Raw genomic sequence first — 15,253 nt, 5'->3', positions numbered from 1 at the left:
TTGCTATTACAATGTTACACAATTATCACACACACCACAGAGTTTACTTGTTGGAAAGCTGTCCAAAGTATCTTTGAAGGTGAGTGGCAGCAGCAGCAGTGCTAAAGGAGGGGTAAGGGAAGTGGAGTAATTGTGAATGTCCACAAAATCAGCTGTCAACAAAGACACACACACACACACACACACACACACACACACACACACACACACACACACACACACACACACACACACACACACACACACACACACACACACACACACAAACACACACACACACTATCACAGTTACTAGGACCAGGATTAGAACTCCTGTCTAATTAGTTTGCTACTCTACAGTATTGCGCAATTATCACAAGCGCCACAGCACATATAGAGCTGAAACTTCGCCAAAGGGTTATTTCAAGGTAACTGACATTAACATGCATGCTAAAGTAGGGCAATGGGAGGTGTAGTGAGTGTAAATGGCCTCAAAATCATTCATCTTCACACACACATACAGACACACACACACACACAAACACACACACACACACACACACACACACACACACACACACACACACACACACACACACACACACACATATACACTTGCCAGTACTGAGATCCATAGGTCCATTGCTTCACAGGTGTGTAGTAGGTGAATGGGCCTGAAGGCTCTACAAGGCTAGGCCAAGGGAATACCTTGGCATTAGGCCACATGACAATAGTCCCCAGTGTGGCTCAGGGGTGTAGTCCCTGTAGTTGTCCCCAGGGGTGGGCATTGTATTCACCATCCACTCATCTGGGTTTCTATTGTGGGTGGCCAGTAATGTGCACTGCTTCCTATGTATGTAATTTATATTACATAACATGGGCAGTGTCTGGGATGTTCACATGTCCAATATGCATGTTCTTTTACATGTGGAAGTGTACTTGAGGTCTCTGGGGCATGTTGTGTGGACAGATTGGTATTTTTGGATGTAGTATTCCTGACCTCATTTGGTGAGACCCAGCTATGTAACTGAGGTCATGATTGCACCTACATTGACAGTATGATATGGGTATTCAGTGGAGTTAGTGGTGTCTGTCCATACAGGGCATGTGTATAAGGCATGGTAATCCCTTTGTGGAGTACGCTTGCATACTCTACAGTTGTTGCACATGTCCAGTGGGGAACATGGCAAAAGGGTCACTGTAAACATTTATTTGGCTACTGAGGGGATGGAAAAGGGTGTCATGTCCTTTTACTTGCTGGATAGCACACAATCAGGAGATAACACATCAAGGTACTTTCTGATGTTAGTGACACTGTTGTGGTCAACAGGCCTGTAGTCCACTGCTATCACACCATGGTTACTATCTGGGAGGCAATATGCAGGGAACTACCAATATAGTGGTTGTTGCCTAGCCAAGTGTGTTTGTGTATGATACATGGGTGGAGGGTGTTCTCAGAGTAATAGAAGAGGTGCCTATATTGCTTACTAATCCATACTGTCACATTTAGGGCTGTGGATTGTCTACACCAACCTCTCCTGTTTTTGACATCTGTTGGCCTTGTAATGTGGACATTGTGACATATACTAGGTCCCCAACATAATAATTTAGCAAAGCCCACCCCCTGATGGATCCTGTTATAGCACAATCACAGCAACCCCCACACAGGACACTGATCACACACACACGCACTTGTCACTACTGAGATTCAAATCCCTACCTAGCTATGTATTGCTACTACAGTGTATCGCATTTATCACATGTGCCATGGAGCTTATAGCATGGATGTTGTCCCAAGGTACTTCTAAGGTGAGGAACATCACCAGCCCTTGTAAATACTGGCATTGGGTGATCTAGTGGGTGAAAGATCCCAAAAATTATGTTACCCTACACACACACACATCTTTATTTGCCATGAGTGAGATTCAAACCTCTGTCTAATAATCTTTTCATACCATTATGATTACGCATTTACCACATGCACCACTGACCTTACAGGTTTTAAGGCTGGCAACGGTTACTTCTAAGGTGGATAATATCTGCAGGACTGCTAAAGTCAGGGACTGAGATGTGTACTGGGTGTAAATGGGGCCAAAATCTTTGAGGTATGGACATACATATGTACCCACACACACACAGAAACACAAACACTTGCCATGGGTGAGATTCAAACCCATACCTATGTAGTTATTGCTACATTGCTCCACATTTATGGCACGCGCTATGAAGCCTACATGCTGGAGAGCTGGGCCAAGGTATCTTTGAAGCTGAGTGACATCAGCAGCAGTGGTAAAGGAGGGGTAAGGGAAGTGTGAATGACCACAAAATCAGATCTCTACAAGGATACACACACTTGCTCACACAAACACTCCCATTTACACAGCTGCCAGGATCAGGATTAGAGCTCTTACCTAACTAGTATGCGACACTACAACATCACACAGTTATCGCAAGCACCATGGAGCTTATATGCTGGTGAACTGTCCAAAGGTATCTATGAAGTTGAGTAACATCAGCAGCCGTGCTAAAGGAGGGGTAAGGGGAGAGTAGTAAGTGTGACTGACCATAAAATCAGGTATCATCATAGACACACACACACACACACACACACACACACACACACACACACACACACACACACACAGTTGCCATGTCTGGGATTAGAACTCCTACTTAACTGGTATGCTACCCTATAGTATTACACAGTTATAGCAAGTGCCACAGAGCTTATAGGGCTGTGACTTGGCCAAAGGTTTTTTTCAAGGTGACTGATATTAGTAGGCATACTAAAGTAAAGGAATGAGAGGTGTAGTGAGTGTGATTAGCCTCAAAATCTTTCATCTCCACACACACAAAGAGTTTCACAGTTCCCATGTCTGGTATTAAAACTACTACCTAACTAGTTTTCTACACTACAGTATTAGACATGTATCACAAGCACCACGTAGAATATAGGGCTGAGTTTTGACCAAAGGGTGATTTCAAGGTGGCTGACATCAGCAGGAGTGCTAACATGGGCAATGGGAAGTGCAGTGTGTGTGAATGGGCCATAAACCATTCCTCTGTAAACACACACACACACGGACACACACTCAGTTACACACAACTTTACATTTGACAGGACTGGGTATACAAATGCTAGATGAATACTGATTTGTACTATTGTGTTACACAGTTATCACAAGCACCACAGACACTATAGGGCTGAGGGCTACCAAAATAAATATCTACAGTGATTGATATCACATTATGTGAAATCAGCCAATTGGATGTGTGGTGGGTGGGACAAGCCTCATAATGGAAGTCTCTCTGTCACTGTCTGTCTGCCTCTTACCCACATCTCTATGTGTGTATATGTTTGATGTATTATAGTGTGTTGGCTTTGGATATGTGTGAGAATTCCTATCCAATGTGTGTGCAAAGCATGAATGGTGTACAATTTGGTGTGTGTGCACACACATCTGCGAATGACAAATATGTATCTTCCATTGTGTTGTCAGACATGGGCTTCATTTCTCTAAGTGTAGGAGCATGCCCAGTATGACCTTCTGTATTGAGTGTGTGAGTCCATTCCAAGTAGGGTTGTACTCCAGTCTAGGGTTTGGTGTTCTAAACCTACAGTTAGCAACCTGTTTCTGCAGGATATCTGTAGATAGGTTGAAAATATGGAGTCACAATGGGTGACAGATAGTGGGATACTGTAACTATTGCTGTCTGTGCTGCTTGTGTTACATGGTTGGTGTTAGCAGAGATATTCAGACATATGTACTGTTTTACACTGTGATGTATTATGTCACCAACTACTGACAGATATACTTATCTGCTCACAGTTATTTCCTGGGAAATACAAGATGAAAGAAGCTGTGTCCGGTATTGTGGTCCGCAGCCTACACATTCTTGCACACTCATGCCATTCTGGAGGGGTAGCTGCAGGTATTTGCTGACGGGTCTGTGTAAATGGTCCAGCACCTTGGTACTATGGTGCCTGAGGATCCCCTTCTTGTACATATATCAACTTAACAGAATGGCCATATCCTGCTGTGGCCATAACTCTCAGCTGTACAGATTCACACAGGTTACCCAGAGGCAGGGCTTATATATCTGGTCATTTCCCCTTCACATCGTGGTTTATGAGCAGGTTTGTAGCCACCCATTACTGCGTTTGGAGGTAAGCATAGTATGGGCACACATCAGAGTTTCAGACTTCACATAATCCATGACGTCCATGCTTCTACACCCCCCCCCCCCACTCTGTTATTCTATCCTCTTCCTAACATTATGCAAGCGATATCTGAGAAGTATCCCGATAGTTGGCCCTTCATCCCAGCGGTATTTAAGGGTTGGTCCACAGTTCAGGCAGTAGGACACGGTGGGCATGCTACTGAGATTTGTCAACATGGCCTTGCATTTGTGTATTCTTGACTGTGTTAGGTTGTTAGTTGGGACTCCATGAGATACCATACATTGGCTCTATGGGTGAGGCACAGGCTTTTGACAGAAGACTGTAGGCCATTTGGTAGTGATGCAGGCCATCTGTAGCAGGCCAGTGCATTCTGTCACTCCTACATTCCCAGGCTGTGAGCAAGTGGATTCCCCTGGAGTGAGAGGATAAGTGTGCGGGGTGTTAATGGCAATAGTTCCTGTCCATATTAATCCACTGGTCTGGATGCAGGCAGGGTGCTGCTTACATCTAGAGACACACCTGCATGAGACACCTCTTCAGCATGCTGCAGTCTGTGAGTATTCCCATACAGAAGTGGGGTCATACTGTACATTTTCCCAACAGCAAGGATATGACCTGTGATTAACATGTGGCTGATGATAGGGTGAGCTGAGTGCATGTGTGATATGGAAAATACTTGCAGCTGGCTCACAGATATACATGGGACATTCCCCTTATGCTGCCTTGTGTGGGGAAATAGGCAGACTCTCATTACTTTATAACTGTGCCTTTTGTGGTCTGCCAGTGATTGGCCAGACTACATCAGTATTCCATACTACACAGACAACTAATGTGCTGCATACCTGTATGTACAATTCCAAAGTTGTGTGCAGTTGACAGTTACATTTTATGTACTTTGTCTAGGGTACTTCCGCCTGTGTACTGTGTGTATGTATGGGCCCACATTCATGGCATGTCCATCTTTCAGATGGTGACAGATACTGACAACTGGACAGTAAGTATGGACGACTGCTGACATGGGTATTGCTCAGTGGTTGGCACTGCAGTTGTTGGAACATGGCCTGTCATCCATAGTACTGCCCATAGGCCACCGAGACACAACCCTACATGCCTACATGCTGACCACTTCTACACAATATTGAACACACAACTACCTAACACATGGACCCCTGCATATTGTACACATGCAACAATCTATTCTGTAAATTGGGCCAGCTCAGGTAATCTGTGCTCCACTGTTATTACACCTCTCACATACATATTTAATTTCTACATAGGATTGGAGGGGGGGGGGCACACCTGATGACTGTAAACATTTGCTATGACTGTGCTGGTATTTTAGGTACTCTGTTGGTTTCCATTTCATTTTGTATTCTTACCGATCATACAGACTGGAGGCATATCATTAGAGTACAGATCTTAGGTTTTATTGACCTACATTTCAGTTTCAGACTTGTTACCCTTCAGAAATAACATACAGCTGTCAGACGTGTTGTAGTCTGTCTGTGTAGGTCTGGAGGGGGGCTGTTCACCATTGCCATCAATTGGAGGCCTTACCCCAGCCTTTCTTTATGGTCATCTGCCCCTGTCCTGCTGGCTGAGGCTGGTGGTGGGTATGTGAGCCTCACTAACATGCATGTGTGTGTGTCCTATGGACACACATTTGGGGCACAATATGTACTGCAGTGGGATTTGCCACCTTGTCTAGTACTGCCTAGTATGTTGACACCAGTAATTGTTATGGATTTCATACTGCCCATATAGGTGTCCACTGTCTGCTGCCATCCCATTCAGCCACCCAATTCCCTTGTGTGCTCACATCCATACCATAGCTACAACTATCAGAGCATACTACTCCATACAGAAATAGATAGGAAGAATGACTTACCTTGTGGCTGTGCCAGTACTGAGGATGTTGCTGGAGGACTGACTATGTTGGATGCACAAAGTACACTCCCAATACATGGTAAAGCACAGGTAGTGTCATGTTTGGCATCCCTTTTACTGTATGTGCGAATCAGAGAGAGTTGTCATTCCCTGGGTCCCTACCGTGTCAGTGTATGTGCTATGCATTGTCTCTTTGCCAAGGCTTGGGCATACTGGGTACACCTCCTTCTGCTTACATGGGTTGGCTCAGGTAGTTCATCCTTCGAGTCCCTCTGTGCCTGTGATGGCCTTGGCAATGGTGGGGGGTTGTGTGGCCTTGCCCCATGCTGTTCCTGCTGCAGCTGTTTCTGCAGGATCATATTGTGTAGCATGGCACACACTATGAACATTTTTATACATGTAACTGGAGAGTACTGCAAGGCTCCACCAGATATGTCCAGGCAGCAGAACCGTGACTTGAGCATCCCAAACACACACTCCATTATGATTCTGGTTTGTGCGTGTGCCTCATTATGGAGTTCTTGTTCAAGTGTATATGTGCATTTCTGAGGGGTGTCATCAGCCACGGCTCCAGTGCATAGCCAGAATCCCCCATTAGGTGGCCATATGGGATATCCCCACTGGCAAATGACTGGTACAGCTCTGTCACATGCCAGATGTGGGAGCCATGATAGCTTCCAGGGCTGCTAGCACACACATTCAAGATAATGCCCTGGGCATCTCATACAACCTGGCAGTTGATGGAGGGGAATCCCTTGCAGTTTATGTAGACCCTACTCCGCTCACCGGGTTGTGCTTTGTTCTGTATGTGCGTGCAGTCTGTAGCACCTACTACCTCAGGGTATTCTGCTATTTGGTGGAAGAGACACATATTGCTGGTCAATGCTTACAGGTGTTGAGAAAATATATGTGCTCACTGGCTTGTGCTGACATGGCATCCAAGAACTGGTGAAATACCCTGGATGCTGATGCCTGTGAGATCCCCATGATATCCCCAGTTGCCCTTTGGAAGGTACCTGTGGCTAGTATTCTTAAGCCTGCACATACCTTGGTATCCACTGGAATGGGTTCCCCTCTGTTGGTTCTGTGTGTGAGGCGTGGCCAGCACAGCTCAACAATTTGCTGTAGAATGTCCCTGTCCACCCAATAGGGCTCCGATATCTCCAGCTCATGTAGCCCCTGGTAGGTTACCCTGGGTCTGTACACTCTTCACCTCCTCCTCACTGTGGGATGGCCATCAGCATTCACATCCTCACCACCCTCAGCTCTTGCACATATTGATGTATGAGAGCAACAGCAGCCCCTAACATTTTGTTAGTTTTGTCAGGTAAAATTTCCCCATCTGTTTACACCGATGCCGGTGGTGTAGAGTTTGTGGAAACAACCAGACTGGAAGGTGTTTGCATAGTTTATATTAGTGTGCTAGGCTATTCCATGTGTAATTGGCTGATTGTGATACATTTCACCTGCCTGCCAGCTATGCTAGTTCTCCTTGATTGCCTTCCTACTGCTCTTTTCCCTTTCCATTGCATTCCCGTTTAAGCCCCAAGGTACCACGTGCATACCCAGTGGTCAGGTGTGAACAGAGCTGCTATTTCCTGTTTTTCTTTTTGTTGTTGTTTAAAACCCGTTTAGGCAATGTAAACACTGCTAGGCATCCTCTGACACACCCCCTTCCTTAACTGTGCTTAGCTAGAGGCAAACACGAGCCACAGAGCTCCAGTAAGCTTACGGCATGCATGACCCTCCCACTTATGAGGTCATCCACCTCTTAGACTTATACAATGGTGTTAAAGGGTGTAAGCTAACACTGAGAGGAAATCTGTGATTCAGTATCAGTCCCCTCATTTGCATAAAACTTAATGCTAATTCATAGTTACCACATTCACACTCAGCCTTCCCCATTAGCAACCACTATTCCCTGGTATTGTTGTCTTATGCATGCCATTGACTATCATGGCAAAATGCTGATTTGGGTTTAAAAGCTTATTTCCAACTTTTTTCTTATTTTCGGGGCAATGTCGTTTGCACACCGCTGCCCTAGGCTTATACATTTTATAATTTTGCAACTATTTCTTATGCCAATGGCCATATATTTGGCCATTGGCATGCCTACTACATTGAATACATGCTTTCTTTAGAGCTGTCATGCCTCTGTTTTGTAATTTGCAAAAATATATTGTGTTAGTAACTGAATACATTTCTGCAGGTTACACTATTCCTGCACAGATGCCTGCCTGCTTCCTGGATTGCTAATTCACCTCATTTGCATTGTTTTCCCCAGCATGTGAGGTAATTAGCATATAGCAGTGGTGTCCGTGCAGGAATTGTGTAGGTGTGCTTCTGCACATCTCAAGGGCTCATTCCTGGATCGTTCGGCGGCCATATTGCATGCAGCAGCTCTTGCACAATTCAGGCACTGTTCAGGCACTCCGTGCAGAGCTTGCTGAATCTGGCCGATTATGTCATGCAAAACCATATGCCAACATTGTACACTTTGGTATTTTGGTGGCATTCATTTACTAACTGTAAAGGCTATCTGCATCATGCATACATCAGGTACACTGTTGTTAGAACAATTATGCTGGAATATATTTTATATTATAAGCAATGCATATTTCTGTGTAAGAGAATATACTGGTTAAACACTTATTTGTTCCCATTCTAAAATGTATTGTTCTGGATTGCAAATAAGACAAAATTAAAACAGATAGTATGCACCAAGTTGAGTTTATGTGAGTGTGTGTGTGTGTGTGTGTGTGTGTGTGTGTGTGTGTGTGTGTGTGTATGTGTATATATATATATATATATGTGTGTGTGTGTGTGTGTGTGTGTGTGTGTGTGTGTGTGTGTGTGTGTGTGTGTGTGTGTGTATCCATGACAGCACATAAGAAATAAAGTATTAACTTAATATTAAGTTGCCATTAATCTATAAATAACTTGCTGTACAGCAGGAAAGTCAGAGCAAAATTTAGATTACTTACATTAGTTATTGGCAATGTGGTAAGACATGTAACATACAAAGCAGTCAGTATTCAGTCCAAACAAGAGTCGAATTAATGTTTTAAAGTTTTTTGTTCCTTAATAGGTACTGTGAAATAGGTCTGCATTAGAACATTGAAAACTGCAAATATTGAATGACCTAAAGGCCAAAAATGTTGGACCTCGAACTCGGTATTGTGGGGGGCTGTGCCACCCACACCCCACATTAAATATATATACCAACTCCGAGATCAGACTACAGTGAGGAAAGGGCAAATATTCTGATCTTTACTGTATTGCGATCTCGCAAAAAAACAAATCGAGGTCCGGCATTTTCAGCCTTTAGGCCGTTCTACATTTACAGTTTTTGATGTAGCAATAGGAATCCCTGTGAAATAGTTATGCAGTTTCTATATATGCTCTTTTGGGAGATCCACAAAACTGATAATGATTCCTTGTACTTTGATGCTGGCTCCCCTTTAGGCTATATCCAATTCATTTGGTTTAAGTTAAATGTCCCTGTCTGGCATCCTCCACTTTGTTTCACTGAGAATGGATCTGCCTTTTGGATTTGGCAAGATACAATATCACAGTCATTGGTTCCTTTTCTAGAGTGTATAGCAATAGACCAGTTCTATAGCAAAGCCCTTTAAGCTTTTGTTTATCTGTCAGCTGTCAGCAAACAGCAGGCCAAGTATGATCGGAGCAAGAAGGTGAATAACTGAAAGTTGGACCTCTGAAGTCTCTGACTGACTGACTGAGGTTTCACTGCAGTATATAACTCTTTAAAAGCAGAGGGGATTTAGAATTTGTTTGTTCTGTCTCTCCAGTTTATGGATTTAAGCCTTTGCTCTAGTTGTTTATCTTTCCAAAGGTCTTTTTGACACCACAAATGAGAAGAAAAAGAGGCTACAGCAATTATATTCCTAAACATCCTGTGAGATTTTCCCTCCTTTCTTACCTCCTGGCACCTTAATGTCTAAGAAGTAGAATTCTGTATAGTTTTATGTAACCAACTCTGAAGTCTATAGTTGTGATGGTATTTTTTGTTCTGTGTGAAAACTAATACTCAGTACAGACGTTTAAACATATATCTTAGGTTGCACGTTTTTTTTTTCTGAGCATTCCAGATACCTCTTTACTAGGAAAACAAACTTTAGCTGCATGCCTTTTATTGAAGTAGGTACACAAATCTTTCCAATGGCATGGCTTCATGCCCTTTATTTTCATTTATTGTTATATGTCATTACATGATATACCAGGAAAATAGCAAGATTAATACCCAACAATACATGAGGCAGAATTAATAAATGCAATGAAAACAGAGTAGCAAAGGTGCTATGCATGCAAAACTCGGTAACATCAACAATAACAGATATAGCAATACCAGCAATGCTTATGATAACATGTCTAATAATATCAGCAATGCATACATTTATTTTCCTTTTCATTCAAAAGGTTTCTCTTTCCAAAACTGTGGTGTGACAGGTTATAGTTGCCAGCTTCATCTGGCTGTATATTTCATAACAGAATGCAATAGAGTAATGTGGAAGTGCATCATGGATAATTTGTTAATAGCACTATGCAAAATTATATTGCAGTAGGATGCCAACGGCCATGAACATAGTGAATAATTTCTCTGATCATCCAGTGTTCCGCATTAAGCTTGTTTAATTTTTCAGTAATAACAGTATGTGGGATAGTGTCAAAAGCCCTGGCCAGGTTGAGCTAAGCAGTGTACACAGAATGACCACTGTCTACAACCCCTGTAACTTTTCAAGGAAGCTTACTAAGTTAAGGAGACAGAACCTGCCCCTCACAAAACCAAACTGATTAGGATGTAGATCATTTAAGCTGCCTACTTCTGCATAAATGAGTTTTGCTATGATATGTTCCATGGCTTAGCATATAAGGCTGATGACGTGGATGAGTCTGTAATTATGACAGCCACCTACAGGTTTAGATTTACTATGGCTATGGCAACCTCTTACATAATTCTGTGATTTACTACATCTGAACATTGGCATACGGTCAAGTTCAGATATACTACAGGCGCAGCTCCATTGTGTGACATTAAAATATTTCTGAACCACTCCATCATTTTGCTCTCTGATTTCTATACACTGTTCCTCATCATACAATCATTAACTTTGGGCTAGCCATATAATGCAGTTTGGTTTTCTGAATCACACACACTCTCCACATTTGGTAGCTTGTAGCTCAAATTCACTGAACATGATGTGGTAATGTTTTCTGAATCCAGCCCATTGTCTCTTGCCTTTAATTATTTATTAGTTCTTCTTTTTTCTGGATTTTAGGATTCTAAAAACTTAAGACATGTGTGAGCACTGTTAAGCCCTGGAAAATAATATAATTTTACAGATATTGCATAGTTATGACAAAACAGTATTTTTAATGCTAATGTAGTGATTGGAGGTAAAAAGATTAATGGTGATTTATTTGGCATTTTAAAAACTATAGTCATCATAAATTTCTTCCTTCACAAATTTTTGTCTGCCATTAATTTATATGAGATTTTGGGCCATCTTAGGGAGATTTTTGTGACTGCAATTTATGGATAGTATTGCAAGATTTTTTTTTCATTTCTTTTTGATGTGCTAGGTATTCATTATTTAGTACTTTGAGGCAAATCCTTATATCTTCCAAATATATCCCTGCTACTTTTGTCTTCACTCTGAAAGTTGGTATTATGACCACTGATTTTATTCTTTATATTATTGACTATTGACCCATCCTTTAGTCAGAATGTAATTTGACACTTTAATTCTGCAAATTAATTATATCAATACCCTTCAAAATACTGTGCTACACTTGCATTCTGGGTTATTACAGTGTGTACATGACTAGATGTAAAAAGACTTCTGTTTCCCAGTTTTAGCTGCAGAATTCCCATTTGCAATGGTCCTAATGTAAATATCCTGCATTTTTATGTTTCTGCCCACATTTACATAAATTGCAGAAATTTCTCAGTGGTAATTCAGGAATACATAAGTTAATTAAACTTGATCTCATGGCAACATACTGTTTGGGTCTTTGAGGCCCTGAAGGGAGCAAAGAAAATCATAGGTTCATACTCAAAGGTTGATATTTTTTATTTATTTGACATTTGTTGACTGGGTTAGTCAGTCTCAGCTTGTGCCCTTTTTTAGTGGAGGCCTTGGGGGCAAAAGCTCCACAGTACAAATTATGCAGTTAAAAAAGTCACAGTACAAAGTATGCAAGTAAAAAATTCACAGTACAAATGATGCAAGTGGAAAATTAACAAGAGTAAAGTAAATAAAATAAATGCAACAAAATGTATAAACAAAAAAGGTTAACTAGATGACCAATTGGAGTACAAGTAAGAGCTTTCAGTAAATGAGGGATTACAAATTAGAAGTAAGTATTGAGAAGGTTATTAGGCACAAAGTGGCAAAAATGCAGAAGAATTGTTTTTGGTGGGCTTGTATGAGAGGTTCATAGAAGTTAACTAGGCTAGTGGCCTTAGAGCCCTTACAAGCCTAGTCATGTTAATCCCAGTATCCCTATTTGTTCCCTTTTGGGTAGCTTGGAGAACAAATTTATGAACATAGTGGGTCTGTGATCAAAACCAGCTACCCTTGTCCATGAGGGACATGGGCACCACCCCAGAGGTGAATTTGTGGTTTCCCATCTAATTGTCTAGATTGCGTTTGAATAGGGTCAGTGATGAGCTCTGTTTTACACGACTAGGGAGTCTATTCCAGAGAAGCAACAGTCTTTAGGAGACTTATCTGTCTCTCCAGTTTGATCTGTTAATGTCACAAGCTAGGTTGATACCCCTAGAGTGAGTGACTCTCGAGCCATTTGACTTGTGGATGTGCAGCATTTCCATTAGGGGAAGATTGGATATTGCCCTATAGGCCAGACACAAGTCACCTGTCAGCAGCCTATAAGATACAAAGTAAAGTGACAGGGCTAGCAGCCTATCCATGTAGGCCATGGTTTGGAGTACCTGTATTTTCTTTGTGAGAAACCACTGAGGTCTCTCCAGCTGCTGCAGGTGTCTGGTGAGGTACATGCAAAAGGGTATATTATAATCTATTAGTTGTCTAATGGGGGTCAAGTACAGTGGAGTTATAACATCCCTTGACCTGGATGCTATGCCCTTGCTTATGAGGCCTGCTACATAGAAGGTTTTCCTTACCACTGTGGAAACTTAGTGGTCAAAGTTCAGATTGCTATTAACCTGTGTTCTCAAGTCTCATACCACTGGGTTGGAACTCAAGGGGGTACTGCCAATATTGTAATTTGTGGGGAATTCTGTTTTGTCAAAGGGAACAATAATGCATTTTTATGCATTTAGTTTTAGACAATGGCTTTGGTGCCTCTCTTTTTTTTGTGTTAACCTTTTCTGTAATATGTTGACATTATTGGGGGACTCATTGATTGGTCCAGTTTGCAATCATCAGCAAACCTGATGGGCCAAAGGCAGTCTACTTTAGCCTGGACTTCTATGAAATAAATGCCAAACAATAAGGGGCCCAGCAAAGACCCCTGTGATACTCCATTGATGATGGGCCTATTGATAGAAGTGGAGTCACAAATTTTGACATTCTGTTAGTCAGCCAGTTAGCTACCCATCTAGTAATGTAAGGATTAATCCCTATCTGGAAGAGTTTCTCACTCATGCCAGAGTGAGGAATTGTGGTGAAAGCCTTGGCAAGGTTGAGATTGGCTGTGTGAACTGTCTTACCTTCATCCATGGCTTTGGTGACATTCTCAAAGAGGTCTACCAGGTTTAATAAGCATGATCTGCCATTAATGAAGGCAAACTGGTTTGGGTCCAAATTATGGAGGTTGCCTATGTCCTTGCTGATAATGTCCATGATAATCCTTTCCATGGCATTGGAGATGAGGCTGGTTAGACTTATGGGTCTGTAGTTTGTGGTTACCCAGTTGGTCTTCTCTGTAGTTCTCAGGATCATTTGATGGTCCCACTTTGTACAGGGCAATTACTTTTGCTGTTTTCCATTCTGCTGGAACATAGTCAGTTCTCAAGCTATGATTAAAGAGAATGCCAAGTGAGTCCACTAGGTCTTGTTTTAGTTTGTTTAGTAAACAGCCTGGGATATTATCTGGTCCCATTGAGGCATGTTTTTGGCCTTGGCAAGTGCAGAGATGACCTGTTGTCTAGAGATACTAGACAGAAGGCCTGTGTCAGGTATGCTTTGTGATATGGTAGGTGGGGATAGTGGGTGATGTTTGCACTGAATCTGTCAGCTAGCAGTTTGGGGATATCTTGCAGTGTAGTATGAGGGATCCCATTTACACCCAGTTTGGCGCATATCTGGGCATTCGGTTTTAGAATTTGGATGTAGTTAAAGAATATTTTATAATAATCCTTGGTTAGGGATGCAATTTTAGTTTCATAATTTGTTTTAGAAGACTTTACAAGATTTCTGAATTTCTTCTTTAAACTTAGGAGGGAACTCTTCCTCTGCAGAGTGATATCTGTGAAGATTGGGTGAAGCTAGATGAAGGCTGCCAGCCTAGCCAGATAGAATTTTGTAAATAATTCTGTCATCTGTAAATATTAATGTAAACCACAGGCTTGTTGTCTTAAATGGTAAAAGTAGTGTTACATGTGGAATTGGAAAAAATGTAACAACAGTGCACTCTACTGACCAAGCAAAGAATGTTGTGACCCTTTGATGTTAGGACTTGGAGCTAGTTAGTCTAGAGTGGGGCAGCCTGCCTATTGTTTTAAGGCCAGTGTTAATGGCCAGAATTTGCATGCATAAATGTGCTTTATTGCTCTGGTTTCTGCCAAGAGGTCAAGAATGTAAATGTAGTTTCTGTTTGCCTGGGAACCCAGGGAAATGTGAAGAATGATGCAATGTGAACCAGGAATGTAATTTTAAAAACAGAGAGAATCAGAGAGCATTAAGACGTTTTGTCTTGACCATCCAACTCCCAGCACTGTCTTCCTCTATATGTAAGTTTATCTTAGACTTGTGTTTTCTCTTAGAAATAGCTAGAAACTAGAAAGATTAGACTAAGTGTTTTTCTGTGATGTCAGAACTGTACTACTGAAATATTTTAAGCATTTCTCTGTGATCTCTGAACTCTTGACTAGCACCGTGTAGTAAAAAGTATTGTCTTTTGCTTTGACTATTTGTTATTAAATATTTTTAATCCCTTTTTAACTGTGGCTGTTTTTGTAGAGATAATTTAAGCTCT

Source organism: Protopterus annectens, chromosome 5.part0 (genome assembly GCF_019279795.1).
Source record: "Protopterus annectens isolate FY-2018-M chromosome 5.part0, PAN1.0, whole genome shotgun sequence".
Lineage (NCBI taxonomy): Eukaryota > Metazoa > Chordata > Ceratodontiformes > Protopteridae > Protopterus > Protopterus annectens.
Note: the sequence above shows the minus strand (reverse complement) of the source record.